Raw genomic sequence first — 23,502 nt, 5'->3', positions numbered from 1 at the left:
TTAGCCGCGCTGCGGGGAATTACGGTGAGATTGCAATTCACGTCAATACATATGCATTTCATCTTCCTTCGGATGGGGGATGAATCCCTGTCCCCAAGCCATGGGTCCTCGATCTACCTTGCATATCCCATATGTTGTTACTAACCGTGGATTTCTCTTTGAGAGGCGCCTGCTCCCTTGCTCTGCCAGGAGCCCTCCCATACCACCCAGGTTATATACGCACCCCCTCATGCCCGATGACACTCCATGACACCAAACATGTTGTATACTATAGCGTTGATACTGTGCCAAAAAAGCTGTGTATTGTTTTTACCTATGCAATAAAGCAGTTTTGAACACCACAAAAGAAAAAATAAAAGTTCAATCTCATGTACATATCCCTCCAATTTACCCAAACTGGAGCGAAAAACATCATTGTACTTAGTAATAATAGCATCAACATTTGGAAAATCATCAATAACAAGAACCTTATCTGCAGATCTAGGATCCAGAATAATATGCAAGTCATGTTGTTGTGTCCAACCCAGACTAGCTGGACCATCATCAGAAATATACACTTTTCCGGAAGAAAATCTCCCCTTGAATTCGAAGGAGGTATCCATAACACCCTTTATATTAATAACTTCACCTCCATACCCCTTTGGGGTGATATCACTTTCAGATAATACTATATGGGGCCAACATTCTTTGAATAAATGGAAAGGAATGATGGTGAACATAGATCCGGGGTCAACTAACAGTGTTACAGAAACCCCATTCAAAACAAAGACAGCTTTAGGTCTTTGAAGACCACCACAAGAACAATCTTCTATACATAAAGCCATATCATGGGGAATAACATCATCTTCAACATACGCAACCCTATTAATAGAAGGAATTTTACAACCTTTGCTGATATGCCCCTTTTTCCCACATTTCCTGCAAGTCTTATCTCGAGCAAAACAGTCTAAAAAATCTGCTGCATGAGACATGCTCCCGCAGCGAAAGCAACCAACAAATTTATTTTTCCCCTCAGGGACAAAACCTTTAGGTTTAGGTCTAAAAGTAGAAAATTTAGGCCTAACATCAGTAGTGCTACAGCGCGGCTCCAGAAATCATTTCTAATCAATACTTACCATTTCCCTGAAACAAAATCCGATGTCTTCTAGGCCTAGAGATATTTGGGTACCGCTCTGTGCATATTTGGCTACACAGCATCAACCTTCCCCTTTGCAACAGGGACAAGATAAAGAGCCAACGGGTGTGGGCTGATGGGTTTTTGTGCAGTTGTAAATTTACTATTGATCCGTAACACTGTGATATCGAATTGTTGTATGTCATTGATAACATTGAACTGTCTTTATTGAACCGCGTATACTGTATGCCGCCACTATGCGACGTGCTCTGCAAATGTCTTTTCACATAACTGACAAATAAAGTTTAAAAAAAAACAAAAAACAATCACAAAGCTTCAGTTTTATGCGCAAAGTTCGATACAAATTTAGAGTAATATTCTACTAATCCTAAAAAGGATTTTAATTGATCCTTATTTGAGGGAGTAGGAGCACATATAATGGCTTTCAATAAGTCTTCTTTTGGCTTAACACCAGATTGAGAAATGGTGTAACCCAATAATCAATTTCTATCAATAAAAATTGACATTTATCTTTTCTTAAGGTAAGACCAGCATTCGAAAAAATATGTAGCACTTTGGCCAAATTAGCATTATGTTCAGACTCATCTATACCAGTAATTAATACATCATCTTGAAAATAATGAACGTGCTTTAAATCGTTTAGTAAAGAATGCATCATGCGTTGGAATACGCTGGCCGTGAGGCCAGCCCAAACGGCAACCTTTTATATTGAAATACTCCTTCAATAGTTAAAAACGCAGTAAGTTTCCTAGAGTCAGGGTGTAATACCACCTGATGGTAGGCAGATCTATGATCAAGTTTACTATAAAATTTTCCCTTGTCCATCAAGAGTACCATCTCTGAGATATTGGGAAGGGGAAACTTATCTACAATGATATTTTGGTTGAGAGACCTAAGGTCCACACAAAAATGAAGTTTTCCATCCTTCTTTTGAGTGAAAACCACAGGAGAAAGCCACTCAGAGGCTTCTACTGGCTCTATTATATCTTGTTTCTGCATATCATCAAGCATCTCCTTGACTTCTTTCCGTATAGCAGTGGGATTCCTCCTAAGAGTATGTTTTACAAGAGAAACATTCTTCTTAAGTTTAATCTCATGTACATATCGCTCCAATTTACCCAAACTGGAGCGAAAAACATCATTTGACTTAGTAATAATAGCATCAACATTTGGAAAATCAACAATAACAAGAACCTTATCTGCAGATCTAGGATCCAGAATAATATGCAAGTCATGTTGTTGTGTCCAACCCAGACTAGCTGGACCATCATCAGAAATATACACTTTTCCGGAAGAAAATCTCCCCTTGAATTCGAAGGAGGTATCCATAACACCCTTTCTATTAATAACTTCACCTCCATACCCCTTTGGGGTGATATCACTTTCAGATAATACTATATGGAGCCAACATTCTCTGAATAAATGGAAAGGAATGATGGTGAACATAGATCCGGGGTCAACTAAGAGTGTTACAGAAACCCCATTCAAAACAAAGATAGCTTTAGGTCTTTGATGACCACCACAAGAACAATCTTCTATACATAAAGCCATATCATGGGGAATAACATCATCTTCAACATGCGCAACCCTATTGATAGAAGGACTTTTACAACCTTTGCTGATATGCCCCTTTTCCCCACATTTCCTGCAAGTCTTATCTCGAGCAAAACAGCCTAAAAAATCCGCTGCTTGAGACATGCTCCCGAAGCGTAAGCAACCAACAAATTTATTTTTCCCCTCAGGGACAAAACCTTTAGGTTTAGGTCTAAAAGTAGAAAATCTAGGCCTAACATCAGTAGTGCTACAGCGCGGCTCCAGAAATCATTTCTAATCAATACTCACCATTTCCCTGAAACCTTAAAACAAACAAATCATGCCTCAGTGGGGCCCATAACACTGCGCATTTACCCTGTTCACTTACACTTGGCTTCAAGGCTTTGGTGAATCGCAATGGAGAAGTGCTGTAACATTTGGTGGAGCGTCTAAACCTATTTAACTATTCATTATTTACACCTGCAGATTTAACATTTTTACCATGGGTTTAATTATTCAGACACACCACCATAGTGGCAATGGATCTACTAGAATGAAAATTAGGCGTAGGAAGAATCAAAGACCAGCTTTTACTTCTTCATTTATCTAATTTTCATTCAAAGCAAAACTTTATCATGTCTGACATTTATGCATTAGTAAATCTTTATTCAGTAAAATCTTAAACTTTATTTCAAAAATGATCATTTTATTGACAGCTCAAGAAAATCGCTTTATTTTAGGAAACAGTTAAAGATTAGCAAAGAACAGATAGTTCCAAATCCATTCGCTCCTAACATCCCTAACTAACACGCTCATCATATCCGTCAATCCTGCAAAGTAAACAAGTAAAAAGTCATTAGTATCTTACATCCAGGAATCGGTCAGCAATCGGGCAGCATCTCAGATGGAAATTGAAAAAGCAACCCCAACTATACAAACCAGGGGTTTTTATACCCTAAATCCCCAACTTAATCTATCTAAAATGTAACTACCATCTTTATTAGGTCTCTGATTGGATAAAATCGGGGTGGGTGAACATCTCCTCACCATTACAGCATCATGTTCACAACATGTCAGCAAGAAATAAAGGGTCATTGTTTAAGTTAGTCCGTGGCCTAGACATTTCCTTGTATTTGAAACATCCTTAAACTCTCCCAGGCTCTGAGCATTACATCGTCCATGCTTGGCACCCATCCTAGCTTCAGGGCTACAGCAGCCTTGAACCTCCTCGAGCACAGGCAGTTCACTCTGACTTGCAGGTTTTGGCGCGCCTGCGCTGTCCAACTCTTGCTCACAGTTTACCTGACCGTCCATTTTCTAGCTAGGCCTCAGAAGCCACTTTTGGAACTATCATAGAAACAAACATAAATTTATGTTAATTATTTAATTGAAACCTGTTCTGTTTACCTTCCACCATACTAATGTTTCCCATTAGTTGTTACCTAGCAAATAAGCCACATAAATGCGTTTTATACTTACAATTTCGACCACCTCTTAACATAGAAACGTGTACAGTAAGCACATTTAAATTGCGTTTGTTTACGACTAAACTGCACTTAATTCACAACACAATAACAATACATATTAGCTGGGTTTATTGCAACATGCAAGCAAAGTTAGTTTTTTCCCCCGTGTGTAATAATAAAAATAATGTGTGCATTTTACTCTATGGTTGGTTATTTTTGCAAAACATGCAATCAGTACATATTAACGTTATGGGACATTAACTTTGCGAGGGGTACACAAAATTTTGCGTTTGCCACCTCGCTCCATCAATTCCCTCATCTGGTGATTTTATCACCAAATATCCCTCAAAATTTTGAAAAATTTAGCAGAACATGTTTCAATTTCCTTTTGTTAATATTATCTATACGTTTGTCTCTTTCTCTTTTGAATTTTTGAAAACCTTTTCTTTAATTTCTTCCATTTCTATCTCATTCTTTTCTCTCATTCTTGCCAATCGTTGTTCATTCCTTTTCTTCATCAAGTTTCTGAAATCTCTTCTACCTTTCTATATACAGCATAACCTTATAAAGAAAATCACTATCACTATAACTGTTATTGGAATTAGTATCTTACCTATAATTGAACTACCTATTTATTGAAACCAATGTTTAATTGCTGAGAAACGTTTACCCAGCCTTACAAGGACACCTTCAACCTCCAGTGGTTCAATTTCTTTATGCAAATCTGTAATATTTATAATATATTTTTCAATGTTCTGACTTTAATCTGTAATATAAGTACAACAATGTTGAACTTTCAATATTCCACAGACTCTTCCCTCTTTTGCTAAAATTATATAAAGGGCAAGTCGGTTTTGCATAACCATAGCTCTCATAGCAACCATTTCAGTATCTACCATTAGGAATCCTCCTGCTGTACTGTTGATAATTTATCAACTATTGTGGACAATTTTCTGATTCTATTTGCATTAAACGAAATTTCCACTGCTGGTATTAGTGCTCCAAATACATCACCTATTATTTCTAACACACTCTCTCTTCTTTTTCGACTTAGAACTTTACCTATCTCATGCTTTCCATTAGTACCTCTATCTACATGGAAAATTTTAGGAAAGACCAAACCCACATAACATGTCCCATACCAATGGTCCGGCAGTCTGTAATAAGCTTTATTCCCACATATGAAATAAATTCCAGGAAAAACAGGATCATTTCCTCCTTTAAATCCCCAACCTCCCATAATTCTATAGGTGTCTTCACATTGACTCGCACCCACAAAATAATTGTCATACATTGAATTATCTCTTCTGATACCAAATTTTCCCAACATTGGTGCATCTATATTTATTGCTACATTCACATTCTTGTCTTCAATATTCTCATCATAAAATGTATAATATTTAGACTTTGCATGTTTCATCTTCTCTTTTCGTTTATAAACAATTCTCCTTCCCTCAACCATGTTTAAAAATGCTTTCTCTTCAACTCTCATTTTACATGTCAAATTATTATTAAATGCATATTCGTGTGTTAACTCATCTACTTCTAGAAAATATTCTCCCATCACCTCTGCATGTTTCCTTTTATTTAGTGTGGCACCAATTTTCAATTTTGCAAATATTTCATCCACATTGGAATAATGATATCCAATTTTTCAGTCTTGTAAAACAAACTCGAGATTACACTACAAGTTACTCCATATGTAAGAGGAAGGTGGTGATAGGTCACCCCTTCTGACACTGATGCTGGCAATTTTATACAAATATAACAGTCATCAACATTCATAGTTTTAATGTACTCAAGCAATAATTTTGAAAAAGTATTTTTAGTGTAGTCATTAATAGACCTATCTTGATGCAACTCTGGCTGGTACACATGAACCTCATGCACTTTTTCTTTCTCAATTGGCTTACTTGAACTCACATTCGGTTTTAATTTTGCTAAATTAGTTTGGAAAGGAATCACAATAGCTAAAATTATCCATAGTATAGTCACCAACCCCATACATATCGTAAAACACCTGCACCATTTTCTAAAAATAGAAAATGTTGTCTTATGGTTATTCATTGCCATTTTCTCTAACACTGTTTCTTTAACCTTATGTCACCTATAATTGTTTCACACCACACAGCACTCTAACAAGTTTTCTTCGACCTTGTGTCAACTTCTATTCTAAATAATGCTATAATTAGATTTTCTAACAAGTTTTCTTCGACCTTGTGTCAACTCCGACCTCTTCTATATTTACAAAAATCGTCTCTCAGGACTTCGGACTTTTTACTTTAATATCATATACTTTGAACACCTATCTTTTTTCTTATGTGACCTTTTTTTTACTCACTTTTCCCAATTTATTTTGGGTCATACCGATTTTCTTGACTGCTATTTACTTCAACAATTGGTGGAAGAACAATATATGTCCACTCAGGTGACTTGTACCTCTGATTTGGACGTCTTACTCTTTTTGGCCTTTGAATAGTCTCTATTTTCTTTCCCAGTGTTTCTTTCTGACTGGTAATTTCGTTCACTTGCTCTTCTTGTTCTTTTGTCGCATTTACTATTTTGAATCTCAATCCTCCAGCCCCTTTAGGCCAATTGTCTCTTTTGCAGACTTTCTTAGTCTTTGGCTCTACAGTGTTATGCTCCACTCTCCAAGCTCTTTTTCTGGTGCTTTTTCTTAATGGAGTCTCATCTGTATTGTCATCAGTTTCACTCTCAGTGTCTTCTACTGTATCATTTATTATGATTTTCACAATGTCTTTGTCTTCATTGATTTTAGTTTTCTCTACTGTTACTCTGTCAGGAACTCTTTCATAACTGGTACTTGGAGTCTCATCCTTGTCGTGAGTTACTTCCTCTTCCCCAGTTTCAGGATTTCCGTTCCTACTTCCAGAGTTTTCAGTTTGCATTTCAGTTTTCTCCTTTTCAACAGCTCTCTCTTCACTTTCTTTTGCGTCTTTACTGGTGCTTGTCTTTACCGATTCTCGATCTTCAGATTGATCTTCTGAATCTGGTATTTCAACAATCTCCCTTTCACCTTCACCTTCAGACGCAGAACTGACTTCTGATACTTTCAGATATCGACGTTCTTGTCGATCTTTAGTATCTGGATCCTTTTCTGGTTCACCCTCTGAATCAGAGTCAGTTGTACTTTCACCGTCGTATGGGTATTCAGGTTCAGGCACACGGATGGTGTGACTAGCATGAACCCACCTCTTCAATCCAGCACACTTAAATGCAGTATTACTGATCAAGATCACTTGACGTGGTCTTTGCCACCTTGGTACCAAACAATTCCTTCTGCGATGAACTTTCGCTCTTACCCAGTCCCCAGGGACTAGATCATGAGCTGGAGTTTTCTCTTTGGTATTTGATTCAGTTCCCACCTGGTGGAGGACAGAAGTTTCTACATCAGATAAATTCTTGCAGTAATCCAGTATGATGTTATCATTTATAGTTAGCAACTTATTAACTGGTACATAGGCCTGTCTCATTACCCTGCCCATCAAGATTTCATGTGGGCTTAATCCAGTTTTTCTGTCAGGTATGCTTCTCGAGTCATCAAAACAAGTGGCAAAGCATCAGGCCACTTCATTCGTGTTGCCAAACACATCTTTGCAATTCTGTTTTTAATCGTACCATTTACCTGTTCAACTACTCCTGAAGCCTCAGGTCTATATGCACAATGTAGCTTCTGGCGAATGTCCAGGGCTTCACAAATCATCTGCATTAACTCATTTTGAAAATGCGGGCCTCTGTCCGATTCAATCGTGACTGGAAACCCGAAGTGCGGTATTATCTCACACAAGAACAGTTTAGCAACAGTTATTCCATCATTCCTTTTCGTGGGGAAAGCTTCTACCCATCGAGAGAACAAACAGATTATCACAAGAACATATCTGAGTCTGTTGCATGGAGGTAATTCAACAAAATCCATCTGAACTCTTGTAAGTGGGCCACCCTCCCGTCCTATGGTTCCCGAACTTACAACAGTTTTTCTGTTTGGATTAAATTGCTGGCAGACTAAGCATCTTTGACACAAACTTCAGCAATCATTCTGAATTGATGATTATACCAAGTCTGTCTAAAGAGACGAATCATAGCGTCTCTGCCAATATGTGCTTGACCATGGTACATTCGGGCCATATCTGAAATCATGCAATCGGGCATTACTGGTCTTTCATCTTTGTAAACCCAAATTTCATCTTCCTCCCTTTGTCTACAACCTGATTTTAGCCAAATATCTTTTTCCTCTGTTCCTGCCTCTTCTTGCATCTGCTTCACTTCCTGCCAAGTTTCCACTACAGTGGTTAGCATTAAAGTACTTGGAACATGTTCTTCAGTTTTCTCTTGATTGATTGAAATTTGATTCTTGGCGCAATGCTTTGCAATTGCATCAGCGTAACTATTTCCTCTGGTGATATAATTCTCTCCTTTCTTGTGAGCAGAACATTTCACCACAGCCAACTTTTTAGGCAACTGTATCACATCAATCAGTGTCTTTACAAACTCTGCATTTCGAATGGGTGTTCCTGCAAAGGTCAAATAGCCTCTTTGGGACCAAAGCTGTCCATAATTATGAACAACTCCATAACCATATTGACTATCGGTCACCATGGTTACTTTCACCTCTTTTCCCAACTCACATGCTCGTATCAAAGCAATCAATTCCGCTATCCGAGAAGAATGAATTCCTTTCAGACAAGATGCTTCCAACACCTCTGCCACTGTACTGATAGCATATGCAGCACTTAGAACACCACTCTCTGTTCTCAAGATCGATCCATTCACAAACATTACAAAATCTGATTGGAGTAACGGTTCATCTTTAATGTCTGGATGAGGCTTTGTGCAATACTCCAGAACATCCAAACACTTGGGATCAAGCTCACCTTTCACTTCTGCTTCAACTGTATCAGGTAACAGTGTCGATGGGTTGAAATTTACACATCTTGCAACTGTCACATTCTCAGCTCCTAAAATTATTTTCTCATAACGTGTCATTCTACTGTTAGTCATGTACTGAGTTTTTGCTCTTGTGAGGAGAATCTCCACCGAATGAGGTACATAGACTCTCACAGGAAATCCCATCACAATTCCTTCACTTTGCTCCGGACTTACACTGGTTGCTACTACTGCTTTCAGACAACCTGGCAAAGCCTTTCCAACAGGGTCCAAAACAGCTGAGAAATACGTAATTGGTTTTCTCATTCTTCCATGCCTCTGAATTAATACTGATAGAGCACATCCCTCTCACTCACTGCAATACAGTTCAAATTCTTTTTCATAATCAGGCATTCCCAAAGCTGGTGCTTCACACAATTTAGTTTTGAGCTGTTCAAATGCTTCCATCTCTGTTTTGGTCAACACAATAGGGTCTCTGATGTCTGCTTTAATCAGTCTCTGCAATGGTTTTGCAATCAATGAAAATCCACTTATCCAATATCTGCAGTAACCTACCATGCCTAAGAACATTCTTACCTGTCTTTGAGTTTTAGGTGGCTGCATTCCCTGTATCATTTTAATTCTCTCAATTGTGACTTGTCTGATTCCTTTAGCAATCTTGTGACCTAAATACTGTACTTCTTTCTGGCAAAACTGCAATTTTGATGGAGACACTTTATGCCCCTCCTCTGCCAAATGATTCAACAATGCCACAGTGTCAGTCACACAGGCATCCTTTGTTTTCGATGCAACCAAAAGATCATCAATATACTGTACCAACACAGATTCTCCAGGCATGCTCAAATTTTCCAACAATTTCTTTAGCAGCTGATTGAAAATCGATGGACTCTCAGTGTACCCTTGCGGAATTCTACACCATGCTAGGATACAATTTTGGAAACGAAACGCAAAAATTGGTTGGCTTTCTGGATGCAATGGAGCAGTAAAGAACACATTGCACAAATTAATCACTGTATACCACTCTGCATCATGTGGTATTTGTTCCAGGATCACTGCTGGATTCTGAACAATTGGAAACATGGGACTACAATTTTATTAACCTTTCTCAAATCCTGCACAATTCTAAATGTCCCATTTGTCTTTTTCAATCCCATAATTGGTGAATTACAAGGACTGCTCTCGATTTCTCGTAAAATTCCCTGCTCAATCATTTTATCAATCACTGGAGTAATTCCTTCAATTACTTCGGCAGTCATTTTACACTGAGGTATATTCGGATAACTTGCACTTTCTTTTTTTTTTTCTTTTTTTTTCAACTCCTTTCATCAAACCTATATCTTTTCCAGTGAAATCCCACACACTTTCTTTCACTGCCTCTTTCAATTCAACAGGAATTTTTCCTTTATCAAAAACAGGAAACAGTTTGTCTTGCTCTGCCTCAACCATGAGCATTGCCAATTTATACACACTATCTTCGTCTGGAGTCTGCAATTCTATGCCAAATGGTGAACAGTATATGGCACAGTTCATTTTACACAATATATCCCTGCCTAACAAATTGACAGGACTACTGTCACACACCACAAACCGATGCATATCTTTATACGTCCCTATCTCTATTTCAACTGGTTTTGTCAATGGAGTATTTATTTGTCTGTTAGCTACACCTACAACCTGGATCGTCTCACCCGAGAGAGGAAGATTTTGAATTTCCACTGATCTAACAGTAGAACGGGTAGCACCAGTGTCCACTAGAAAAGTTATTTCCACATCATTCACCTTTCCGCTCACAAATGGACCTGACTGATCTACCTCAAGAGTGGCTCCAAGCACACACTCTTCTTCCTCCCTCAGGTACCGTCAGAAACTTTCATACGGCTCACTGCCATTCTCTTCTTGCAACCAATATTGAGGACACGCATTTAATCTTTGCTGGTCTTTTTACCTGCTCACCACCGCTGAATCCTGTCTCTCCACTGTATCTCTGCTGATTCCCACTGTACGGCAGTGGCGGTTGCGGCACCTGACTTTGCTGATTTGCTATTTGCTGTTGCTGTGTTTGCTGCTGATTTACCTCAAACTGCACCTGCGGAGTCAATGATGTATGTTCCCCATTAACTCGAGGCGGACATTTACACTCTCATTTCCAATGCCCTATCTGGCCGCAGTTAAAACATGGCATTTTCTTTTTCATTTCATCAATATTCCCCACTAATTTAGGTTTACCTTTAATCCCGCCTTGATTCCCTACATTCTTATTCTCCATCTGTGCTACTTGTTGTTCTGCTACTTTTACTTGTGCCCACATGGCTTTCTCTTTCAGCTTCTTTTGTTTTGCATCAATCTCTTCACTGCAATACTTCGCTTGTCTCAGAACCTTATCTACTGAACTCGACTGCCAATCCATCATGCTATGTCTAATTATGTCTGAAATTTCTTGTCTCAATCCATATACAAATCTATAAACAAAGTGACTCATGTCTTTCTCATTTCATTTAATTCCTCATAACCACTGTACTGTTTAAAGACTAACAATAACCTTTCCTAAAATTAATGTACAGTTTCTTTCGGCTCCTGTGTTGTTCTGTCTATCTTTACCCAATCAGTTTCTTTTGGAGGTATTTTGTTTTTCAACCATACTATCACTTGCTCATATTTCCTCATCACGTCTGGTGAAGAAGCTCCCGTTTTCTCGTCTCTGGGATACTCCTCCCTTGGCCAATCCACAGATATTTTACATTCTGTCCATAAATCTGTTGGTACCACTATGTCAAATATTCCATCTAAATCAATCCACAATACTTTTGACACATTTACAAATCTGTCCACTTGTCGATACCATTCTACTGGCTTCTCTCTCAATTTGGGGAAATCATTTGTAAAGGACAATATATCTTGTGTGCTCCAGGGCACATGTACATATCCTCCTCCAGGAATTTCTCTCATAGGGAATTCAGTTGCCACTTTTCCCTTCTCTCTAATGGGGAAAGCTAAAGTAGACTTATCACTATTTTCTTCTTTCTTCTTTGCCCACTTGACTCTCCATTTACCTATATCACCCCATTTGCGCAATAACACAATTAAATCTTTTATCTGAGCTTGTCTTCCTGCAGTGTTCATATTTTCAATGGCTCTTTCTGCAAAATCAACTCGATAAGATTTCTGCAACGACTTTATTTTTGAAAAGTCTATTCCACATTCACTTGCCACTTCTTCTAATTGATCGTACATTGTCTTTGCTCTCCATGTTATACATTTACATAAAAACATGAGCTCATCATCCTGATAAGTTTTTAATCTGTCTGTCCCTATTGTTCAAATTATTAACTCTTCCATGTCTACTTTTAATTTAGACACATCCAACACTTTTAATTCCTGCTCTTTTAATTTTAATGATTTTATCCATTCACTCAACTCTTTTTCTAATGGTCCCATGGGTGTCTTTGTTAAATCTATTTTATCTGAACTTTTCTCTGGAGTAGCAGAGTCAGATTCTGCTCCTGTTGGGTATCCGCATGGCAAATTTTGATTAAAAGTTAACTCTGGTGGATTTACACTTATATTCTGCCTTATTTCGGATAAATCAGGACAAGTGCTCTCTTTTGCTCTCTGTAAACTTTGTTGTAATGGAATGGTTAATCTCGGCTCTTTTAATTTCTGATCTTCAAATACGGGTATCACAGGTCCTATGGTTACTGGTACAGTTACAGCTTCCATATTCTTAGTAAGATTTTGAATTAGTTCATGTGCAGAATGTTCATAATCAGACATGATTGGCTGTTCATTACTTCGTCTTTCCGCACTTAACACAATTCTGTGTTAATCATTACCTTGTACAGGGGTTCCTGTAATCCTAGCTTCTCCTATTGGTGTACTTCGGACATATCTTGTTTCTACTCTTTCAGGAAAATCTCTAAAGTTTGATGGTTGTCTTGGCGATTCATTTTCTCTTTCCTCTACCATCGGAGCATTTGGGGTAATCCATAAAGAACTTGGTTGATATGGAGGTGGTCTTCTATTTAATATTTCTTCTAAAACAGCATCCTCTGATTCGCTTTCACCATAGCTTTGATTTCCCAATTCTGTATTCTTTTTCTTTTCTGTTCTCTTTCGCCCCTCATATTCTTCTACCAATCTGACGGGATACATGCCATCGCACATACTTCCATCCCTACATCTTCGCATTCTAGTCTCATGTGTTTCTCCCCACAAATCTCTGCCTCTACCTCTGGGTCTAAGATGCCTACTCAACCTCTCACTATCCATTTGATGCATCTCATCTTCCCACTCAACCAGTGCTTCAAATTGAGTTGGTCAGGGTCTCGGTTCAAGTTTCATTATTTTGTCTCTCAAATTTCTCAGAATAGCCAAATCAAACGATCCTCCTTCCGGAAAAGCTAACGCACCATCATCCTTGGTATTATGTACCCAATTTTCCAACCAAAAACACGTATGGTAACCATATTGGGTCAACATATAGGAAGCAGGCGTTTTTGGTGAAGGAAGTATTTTTCCCTCTCTCGTAACGACCTCTTTGTCTTTTACGGACATGTTTTTCAGCTTTTTGAACCATGAAGATTTCTTCCTGTCATCATCATAATAGTAATATGACATTTTCGGTAACTTTTCCCTGCTTTCAAAAGATCGCGTACTATTCTGTTGTTGATTCCGTATCATCAACCTATCACAGCGCGGTTCGCACTAATGCACCAGTTAGAACACGATATGTCACTATAGTGCTTAGCCAATAGCCTTTGCTGCTTTCTGTGGTGAACCAATCAACTCCTACTCTGTCTCGGTCACGTGGACCAATCCCAGCAGGACACTTTTGACGTCACCAGCGCTGCGGCTTCTGCAGCGCCGACTGGCCCCTCCTTTACAGGGTTTTTTCAAGAAGCCGTATTTACAAGATATTTTAAAAATCAGTTAGTAACTATACACAAAACAAATCCACTAATCTGTTTCGCTAATAAAGTGATAGAATTTTCAATCACACAAGTATTCTGTAACCGGAGTAGACGACGCTTATTTCCTCAGTATTTTTAGACTCGCCGATAAAGCAACACTACTGGCTTTACCCTTCTATCAGGCAATAACGATCTCGCTTCTCTAGGAAAGCACATACAGAGATCTTTTTCACCTCCTTAGAGACAATCCCAGAGTTTCACTTGAACACGTATTGCAATATCATTTATACACGCTCATACGGAAAACCCTATTCATATATACATGAACTCTGTGTTATCAATAGGCAGCGCGTCCACTAACCCACCACAGAATTCCTCTATTGTTAGCAATCGAGAGAAGCCACTCTCTTTACCCTTCAATCAAGCTCGGGTTAAGACTTATTACTCTCCCAGCAGTAAGTTTTAGTCGGGAAGCACGGAATGATCCCTATACTTGAAGGCTGAAATTTCATAGACTGTCCTCACTATACATTTATCCTTTCACACCTAAAGTCCCTAAACAGTGATATACGACGATACCACTGCAGTATTCGGCGATACTCCTTTTTTGAAACAGACTAATTCACTGTGCGAATACCTTGCCACACTTCCTCCACCTGCAGACGGAGGCACTGGCTTCACCCTACTCTATGAAGCCTTTCCAGGACTACATGTAACATAATACAAACTCAGCAGATGTTAGTCATAATTCTGTACATCAAACTCTATATAGTACTTTACCATTCCCTAGCTAATTTCCTTAGCAACCATCCTCTGCTACCAAGTATATAACTGCTACAGCGCGGCTCCAGAAATCATTTCTAATGAATACTCACCATTTCCCTGAAACCTTAAAACACACAAACCATGCATCAGTGGGGCCCATAACACTGCACATTTACCCTGTTCACTTACACTTGGCTTCAAGGCTTTGGTAAATCGCAATGGAGAAGTGCTGTAACATTTGGTGGAGCGTCTAAACCTATTTGACTATTCATTATTTACACCTGCAGATTTAAAATTTTTACCATGGGTTTAATTATTCAGACACACCACCATAGTGGCAATGGATCTACTCTCTAGGGTACGCATCTCTTCCATACATTTATAAGATTCTTCCACAACCTTGGCGATAGCAATGGCTTCCATTAAAGTCGGATTCTTGGCTGCCCAAAGTTTTTGTTGCATCCTCTTGTTTTTGCACTGAACAATCAACTGGTCTCTGATAAGTTGATCTGTCATAACACCAAAATCACATTTTAACGAAAGTTCCCTTAAGCGAGTTACCATTTGATCAACAGTCTCTTTCTCTTTTTGCGGAACTGTGTAAAATTTGTGTCTCTGCATCACAATGTTAACATGTTTTCCAAAATACATTTCAAGCCTTTGTTTAGCTTCGTTATAAGGATTATCCACAGGTTGACCATCAGCACCTACAAGTTCTGGCAAAAATGTTAAAGCATGTTGGCCTCGTTTCCCAATGGAGTTTAACAAAATTGCTTTCTTTCTTGAAGCTAGAAATCTAAGCCCAGCAATGGCTTCTAAATAATTCTCGAAAATACTTAGCCATTCTTCCCATTCAATAGTAGGAGTATCTCCATCTATTTAAAATGGAGGTGGCAGTGCAATAGTTGAATTAACTGTAGTAGCCATGAAATAATATATGTAAGTATATAAACGTCTTGTATGCAAAAACAAATTAAATAAATATTAATTTGCACGGAATTAGGCTGAGGCAGGAGATATTGCAATGCAAATATTACAAATAGGCAGTCAGTAGTGAGAAACGTAGAAGTGAATGAAACAAAATTCGAATATCCAAGATAAGGGCGCTTCGTAAAGACGTGGTTGGCAATCTGGTTGGCAACAGCATGAAACGATGAAAGAAGTGGCCGCCAAACGTCAGGAGCGTAATCATGTAATAAAGTACGTGGCTCAGTGTAACTGCGATACGTGGTTGGCAAGCAATGGTTGGCAAAAACAAAGTTTAAAATGGCCGCCAAGCGTCATGAACGTAATGACGAAAAGACGCTTGCAGCTCAGTCAATAAGTGCTTAGCAACGTGACTTAATGCCTGCGCACGCACATCAGAGTGTGTATCGCGACTTATGGAATGCACGTGAAGGGGTTGCCAAAACGTATTGCCAAACGAGAAAATAATTTAAAAAAATGAAAAACGGAACAACACTACCTTGGTTGAAGATTATCAGCAAAGAGTCCAAGACAAAATGAAGAAACGAAGCTCAGGAACCTCAAAAGAAGCAAAGGAGAAATCGGGAGCAGCAGGATCGTAGATGAAGAACAAGGTGAGAGAACAGGATCGTCGCCAAAATATTGTAAATACAGGACTCCAGAGTGCGAAGTATGTAAGATTTAATTAGATTTATTGTGGAGTTGAGGTACACCGAACAAGTTGTAGTCATCCTGCCTCAGCAACCGCCTTCCTTGGAATGTAGAGAATCTGGACCTAAACTAATTCTATAATGACAGTCCAGATTCTCATGCCTGCTCGAGGATGACAGAAGCAACAAAGGTATAACACTGACTATGACTACAGTGACCGGATTAAGAAGACAGTTTAGTTTCTGTGTGATGGAGGCAGCTACTTCTCCTACATCAAGTTGGGCTGCAGTTAGGGCCAAAGCACTACGTAGAAGAGATAGTCCTGCCAGCTTGAACAGGCGGCTGTAGCGGACGGGCACAGACAAGAGGGAGAAGATGTGCACGATCAACCCGCTGGGCTGCCACGCAGGGCCCACCTCCCCTCACAGTGCGGCCATGAGTATCCCACAAGCGTCACATCCTGCCACAATGTACTGTCACTAAGGTCCTGGATGCAAACACAAAACAATAAATGACAAGCGACCAACAAGGGGCGTGGCTCAATGGTTAGAGCGGCAGACCCCGATGCAGAGGTCTGGCCCGGGACCAGGGTTCAATTCCCGCCTCGGCGGTTCTTGGACTCAATTTCCCCGGACCTGATAATTCTCACCTCGGTGCCTAGTCTAATCGTGGGTCCCACTCTGTGACTCTGGGCAATAGCTTGCTTAATCTCCACAACGGCCCCAGCAGCGCTTGGATGCCGGACTTCACCTTGGGGGTGCCCAGGAGTGGACATTTCACAGGAAAGCCAGGATGGGTTCCACAGCGGTATGAATACAGCGCTACGAGACTCCGGGTGGAAGTGCGCTATATAAATACAAACACATTTACATTTACATTTCCTCTCTGCCCTTCGGCCCAACCACTCAGGATTAAGGCAGACAATGGGGAGGAGGTGGTGGTGGAAGGGAGTGCACATCATGGGGAGATGCAGCGCAAAGCTGCATCAAGTAAAACATAAAGGAAAGCTAACAAAAAAGAGTGCCTGACTAATAGATAAGCTCTCCAGTGGAAGGCTACTGAGTTGTTAGGCTGTGCTCCGTGGGCGGTAACTAAATAGAGAAAGGAGGGACAAGGAGGGGCAACGAACCAGTAGAAACCAAGATATTTTGAAGAGCAATCCAAGTAGCAAGTAAAAATAAAAGGCTGAATTGAACCCCACAAACTTGAATACAAAATGTCTAGAAGAAACAGTGCATGCACTACCTAGGCTCGACCTAAAAACAATTGTTGAAGTTTGCTAGGAGGGAACAAAGCACACAAAGTTGGGAAATATGGGCAGTATTTACTAACCACAGTAAAGCAATTTAGAAATGCAAGCCAACTAACCAACCAGAAGTGCTGGGCGTTTTGAATTCCCTTATCCTGAATACAGCATGTTGAGAAGATACATCGCAAGCGCTGCCTATGCAAGACCTAATAAACAGAACTCCATCAACATAAACATAGCCTTTAATGCAATTTGTAGTCCTCAAAAAGTCCTCCCAAAATCATGTCATCTGTGGATAGAAAAGACCGATAGTCATGGGTAGAGATCTGCTTTTAGCCCTGGACCTCCTGTTTCCCCATTTTGAGAGCAGGATACCGACTGATCATAAAATGAAGGGTGAAGCTGTTTCTCTTCTCTTTCCAATTACTTTGGATCAATCCAAGAATACGTTTGTGGAGGTGTGCACCAGACTGATAACACTGTTGGACAGTGCAAGTCTGTCCCTGAGCAATTGCATCATGGGCAAGGAAGTGCTGAATCTATTTTAAAGAGGCTGAGATAGACTGTATTTTGTTGGCATATTTGCCAGTTGGTTTGGAGGGACACTGTTTCCCCCATCATTTGTGCTCTAAGAAACTTCAGAATCTCTTGCTCCATCTTTCCTTTCTAGATGGAGCAGATATTGAATCTATCTTGAGTTCCTTAATCCTCTTTCCAGAGGCTGCCTTTCTTTGGAAAATCTCTGTTGTGCTACTATTGAAGGAAAGAGAGAGCTTGCAGCAAGGGGCTCTGTAGAAGCAGGCCCATCTCCCCAGGCTTACTAGATGTAGCAACTCCAGCTACACAGCAGCAATGAGGGCCTAAGATTGTTTGCTTGGGACACATATACCTAAGATCAAAGCACTCTCTTTATCAGTGTTCAGGCGTCCATATGCGTGGCCTGAAACTGAAAGAATACATTCCACGTATGCATAGCCCACGTTACATACTGTTGTCACCGGGAACAGGTGCTGACTCAGGAGCATCTGTACCAAGGGAGTAGCTAGAAAACTAAAATACCCCAAACTTGAACCATACCTCTAATCTCACTGAGCACGTGAGGCTAGCAGACCCTATCCTCCTTAGGAGAGTTACCTTCACCCATCAATCATCCATCCATCCATCCACCGATCCATGCGTTGACCCATCAATATGTTCACATATCCATCTATCCATACTTTCACTCATTGAACCTTTCACTTTTCTCTATCTTTCCATTCCTCATCCTTCCACTCATTTACCCATATACCCTTTCAGTCATTCTTCTCTTTCATCCATCCTCTCACCCTTACAGCTATTAATCTTTTTTATTTTTCCATCCTACCTTTCACCTTTTTTCTTTATTTCCTTCATGTAATTCTTCCATTCTATTCCCATTCTTTCTTTCCTCTTATTTGTCCATCTTTTGTCTTTTATTATTACTTTTTTTCCTTATGTTCCTGTCATGCTAACTTTTTCTATTTGTTCCTCTGTTTTCCCTTATTTTCGTGTTTTCATCCTTTGCCTTCTCTCCTTCTTTTGCTGTGCATGTTAGCCCACCTCCCACACCCCTCTGTCATTTACTGCCTAACACTATTATTTATGAGCACTTTGTCGCCAGATCTGGGGACAGAGGAGGCCCATAAACAACTACTTAATGTTTAGTGGAACCCATGTCGCAAGCCCATGGACTCCAATGGCAGACCCTGCTTAAGCTGCTTAAGTGGGGGGTCTGTATTCCCCATATCAGTACTAGGGGACAGATTTACAAGCCCCTTGCACCTCCTTGCGCCGCCATTGCGTCACTTTTCATGTTGCAACGGCGGCGCAAAAAGTTCGGCCAATTTACAACCTGAAGCATCTAGGGAGATGCGTCACATTGTAAAGCCCTGTGTCACATTATACCTTCATCAGGTGTAATGTATGCAGGGTAGGCGTTCCCTTGTAGAGCCATGTAGAACTGATGCAGTGACATTTACAACATTTCACTGCGTCACTCTATGCCTTCACTGCATCAAAATCCATATGCCTGCTCAGACTAGGCGTAAGGAATGATGCAGGGCTTTTTGATTGGGACTTACCTATATGTTGTGGTGCATTGCTGGAGTTGCGTCACTTTCATGAGCAAATCCAGCAATGCGTCACTTTTGGCAAACAGATGCATCAGAATTTCTTATTCATCGGTTAATCCTTGCGCCATGGAGTACTGTATCGTAAATACAGCGCATTCATGGTGGTGCAAGGACATTTGGCGCTGATGCATCTATGCAGACGCGTCATTTCCTTGTAAATCTGCCCCTACGACCTGTCCCACCAGAGAAGCCCATGCCAACATAGTGTTTGCTTGCCATGAAGGTCCTGAAAACTATAAGGGGCTTATTTACAAGCCCCTTGCTCTGCCGGTGTGTCTCTTTTTATATGGGAAAAAGTTCTGCAATGGTGGTGCAAGGGGCTCGTAGATAGGTCCTTATGGGGTTTATTTTCAAGCCCCTTGCACCACCCGTATGTAATTTTTTATATTGGGAAAAGTGACGCACTGGTGGTGCAAGGAGATTTCAAATAAGACCCTAAGTGTATAAAAAGCTACAACATTTTAATATGAAAATGTCCTTGTCCTTGGAAGCGACTGAAGACATTAACACAATGAAAGATCACACAGGACCCCTTCTCTAAAGCGTTCGACTTACAGCTGCAGGGGTGTTGGACCGATGACATCATTGTATATACGACTCATCTGCTCAAAAAGTGATCCAATCACCCCCTCACCTGAGCTGTAGATGGCACAAATCTAATGCTCTGGTTCATGCCTGAATAAAATTCCCCACACCAGGCAGAGGGGAAGGGCCTGCTTAAGAGTTTCACTCCCCAAGACAAAAATCCCAAGCATGACTTTTCAGAAAGCCCTTTTCCAGGATCACACACGCTCATGGGCTAATTAGCAAGTTATTTTTTCTAAAGCGAATTGTGCACCCTTTTTGTGACCTTTATCAGTTATACATTTTGCAAAGTACACTCAGACATCGTGGCACTATAAATGTAAATATAGCTCTCCAGCCAGTGCTCAATTCGTAAATGATTGAGTACCCATACCCCAAAAAATGCTCAGAAGCCCACAGCTTTTACCATTGCTTTCTTTGTCAGTGTTTTCCCGTCTCTCTCTTCCTTCTTTCCCCTTTTTGTGCTTTCTCTTTACTTTTCTTGGTCAAAGTGTGATGAGGAAAAATAAGTGCGGCCCCCAAAAGATGAGATCCCATGGGCCCCTACTGCAACCACCGGCTCATATTATACACTGTCTCCAGCCACCAGTATAGCCCTGGGCAAACGTGTCAGGCCATGATGAAACAGATTGCTTTAAGAAGCTATGCATTCTTTTTTTTTTTTTTTGTGAAAATCTTTTTATTATAAAACATGCTCCAGTCAAATCACACAGTGTTCGGCAGTAGTAATACATTGATACATAAAAAGACATTCTCAGTTACATTACATGTCATCATCTCGGCCATTATGCTAAATCAAACCTCCCGTACCCCTCCTAACCCTGACCCTAAATATCTGGGGCCCCCATCAGCGGGGTCATCGTGAATGAATATCACTGCGTACTGAAGTGCCACCCACCTCCCATACCCAGTCTATTCCCCCCGCGCCACCCATCCAACCCCTCCCCCCTCAGGAAGGGAGCAGGATCCTGGGCCTATTCTAGCTTTTAATCTGACGCAGAGTCTGCCTGGGTGTCTACTGATTCTTCTCTGTATAGCCTCCATGGCCCCCACACTTTCTCCCATTTCTTTGGGCATCCTCTGCTCTTATAAATAACTCTTTCCGCCCTTTGGCACCAGTCGAGGTCCCTTTCCCACTCTTCCACCGTAGGCACCACCTCACTTCCCCAGAGTCGTGCTATATTTCTTTTTGCAACCATGCTTGCCAGTGCCAACCAAATCTTGTCACCCTTGGGCCATGTGATGTCACTCGTCACCCCCAGGATGTGCCATCGAGCCTCGAGCGGGACTTCTGCCCCCAAAACCTCTGCCATGATATCAGAGAGCCTAGACCAATAAGCCCTAATCTTGATGCAATCCCACAGTATGTGGAATAACGTGCCCTCTTCCCCGCACCCCCTGAGGCAAAACTTAGAATCTGCATAGCCTATCCTGTGCTGTGTCATGCGTGGGGTGTAAGAGCGATGTAGTATACGAAGCTGGACCAGTCTGAACCGGGCCCTAATCGTCATCCCCCTTGGGCCTTGCAATGCTTCTCTCCAGTTGTCGTCTTCTAGTAGCCCCACATCCATCTCCCACTTCTCCCTCAGAGGGCCCAGGGGGTCAGCCAGGTTGTTGATCAGTTTTTTATAGGTGAGGGAGATCGCTTTGTCTATCATTGGATCCATCAACAACTGGTCCTCAAGCGGGGCATATTCTGGTAGTTGGTCCCCCGACTGCAATTGCCCCCTGATGGCATGCCTAAGCTGCTGGTAATGCAGGAACTCTCCCGACCCCATCTGGAATTCCGTCTGTAGGGATGCAAAGTCCATCATGTCACATTTCTTCCAAATGTCCCCTAGTCTATCAATGCCAATAAGGCTCCATGCACGGAGGCCTTGCAGTTTGGCCACTGTCGGGAGAAAGTTCCCGGCCCATAAGGGGGTCTGGTCAGTCAGTCTCGCTCCCCACCCCAACAATGTCGTTGCTTTCTTCCACGCCTCCACCACTGCATTCGTCTGAGGCGGGAGAGTCCTACGGCAACTGCCCCTATAATAGAGGGCCGCCAGGTAGGTCGCGTCTCCAAAGACCATGCGGTCCACCCTGTACGCCGGTTCCTCCATAGGTGCAAATGCCCACCCATTAACATTGTGTAACGGGGTGCCCCGGCCTGGGGAGTCGTCAATCCCGGACACCGTCCCCCCTCATGTCTTGGAACCCCCTCATGCTGTCCCAAGTAACTGTTCTTCTGTCCCTCAACAGACTGCCGATCACGGCACCGGGGACGACTGTGCCGCGGGACAGGAGGCAGAGCAGTACTGGCCCTTTAACATCCAGGACGAAGAAGAGTGGGCGGAGTCTTGGAGCGACGGCTCCGCGTCAAAAGGACGCGACCAAAACAACCCAGTGTGTTTGTTCACCCAAGGCGGACCCGGCGAGCGAGGCGGAGAGACCGAGGACTGCGGAGACGTGACCAGAGGAAGAACGGCGGACCCAGGAGGACTACAGCCAGGAGGCCAACGACCCCACGCTTCGCCCAGCCACTCACCCAGGGGAGGTGCGTGGCTAACGCAGGTGCGTAATCGGCTCCGGGGGTTGCTGGGACACCGGGGGAGTACACCGACCTCTTAGGAACCTCACCCAGGACCTCCCGTTTTCTCCGTGCATCGGCATGAACCCCCCCCCTGAATCCGCCACCACACTGACGCTCGCAGCCATAGAAAGCGGGTATAACGGGGAGCACGTGTGTATGGTGTAATCTCTCACTCCCTTTCCTGCACCACGGCCGTTGCAGTGCCGAATACGTTCTCAAGAGACTTTCTTGTGCTTCTTTCCTTTTTTTTACTTTACATCATTTCCTGAGCCCGGGAGGCATTAAAGGCCACGACGGAACCGGGAGAGCCCTCAGCCCGACGGAGCCTGTCGGATGACAGGAGGTCGTCACGCCTAGAAGTCCGGAGGAGAAGACGGTCCAGGAGCCGATCCCCCAGACGTCCTACAGTGCCCAGAAAGACTTGTTCAGACTTTTTGTTGTCAGCAATAAAACCCTCTCTCACGAAAACCCGCCTCTTGCCCTTCACTACGGAACCCCTTTCCAGCGCCAAGCTCACAGTGGTGGAGAATGCGGGCATAGGCGCCGTCTGCGACCAGAAGATGGAAACCGTGATTGAGAGGCTCACGAAGGGACAGGAACGACTGGAGTGGGTAGCCG

This window comes from Lissotriton helveticus, chromosome 4_1 (assembly GCF_964261635.1).
Source record: "Lissotriton helveticus chromosome 4_1, aLisHel1.1, whole genome shotgun sequence".
In the NCBI taxonomy this organism is placed as follows: Eukaryota; Metazoa; Chordata; class Amphibia; order Caudata; family Salamandridae; genus Lissotriton; species Lissotriton helveticus.
The sequence above is the reverse complement of the archived record's forward strand: the minus strand, read 5'-3'. Positions refer to the sequence as shown.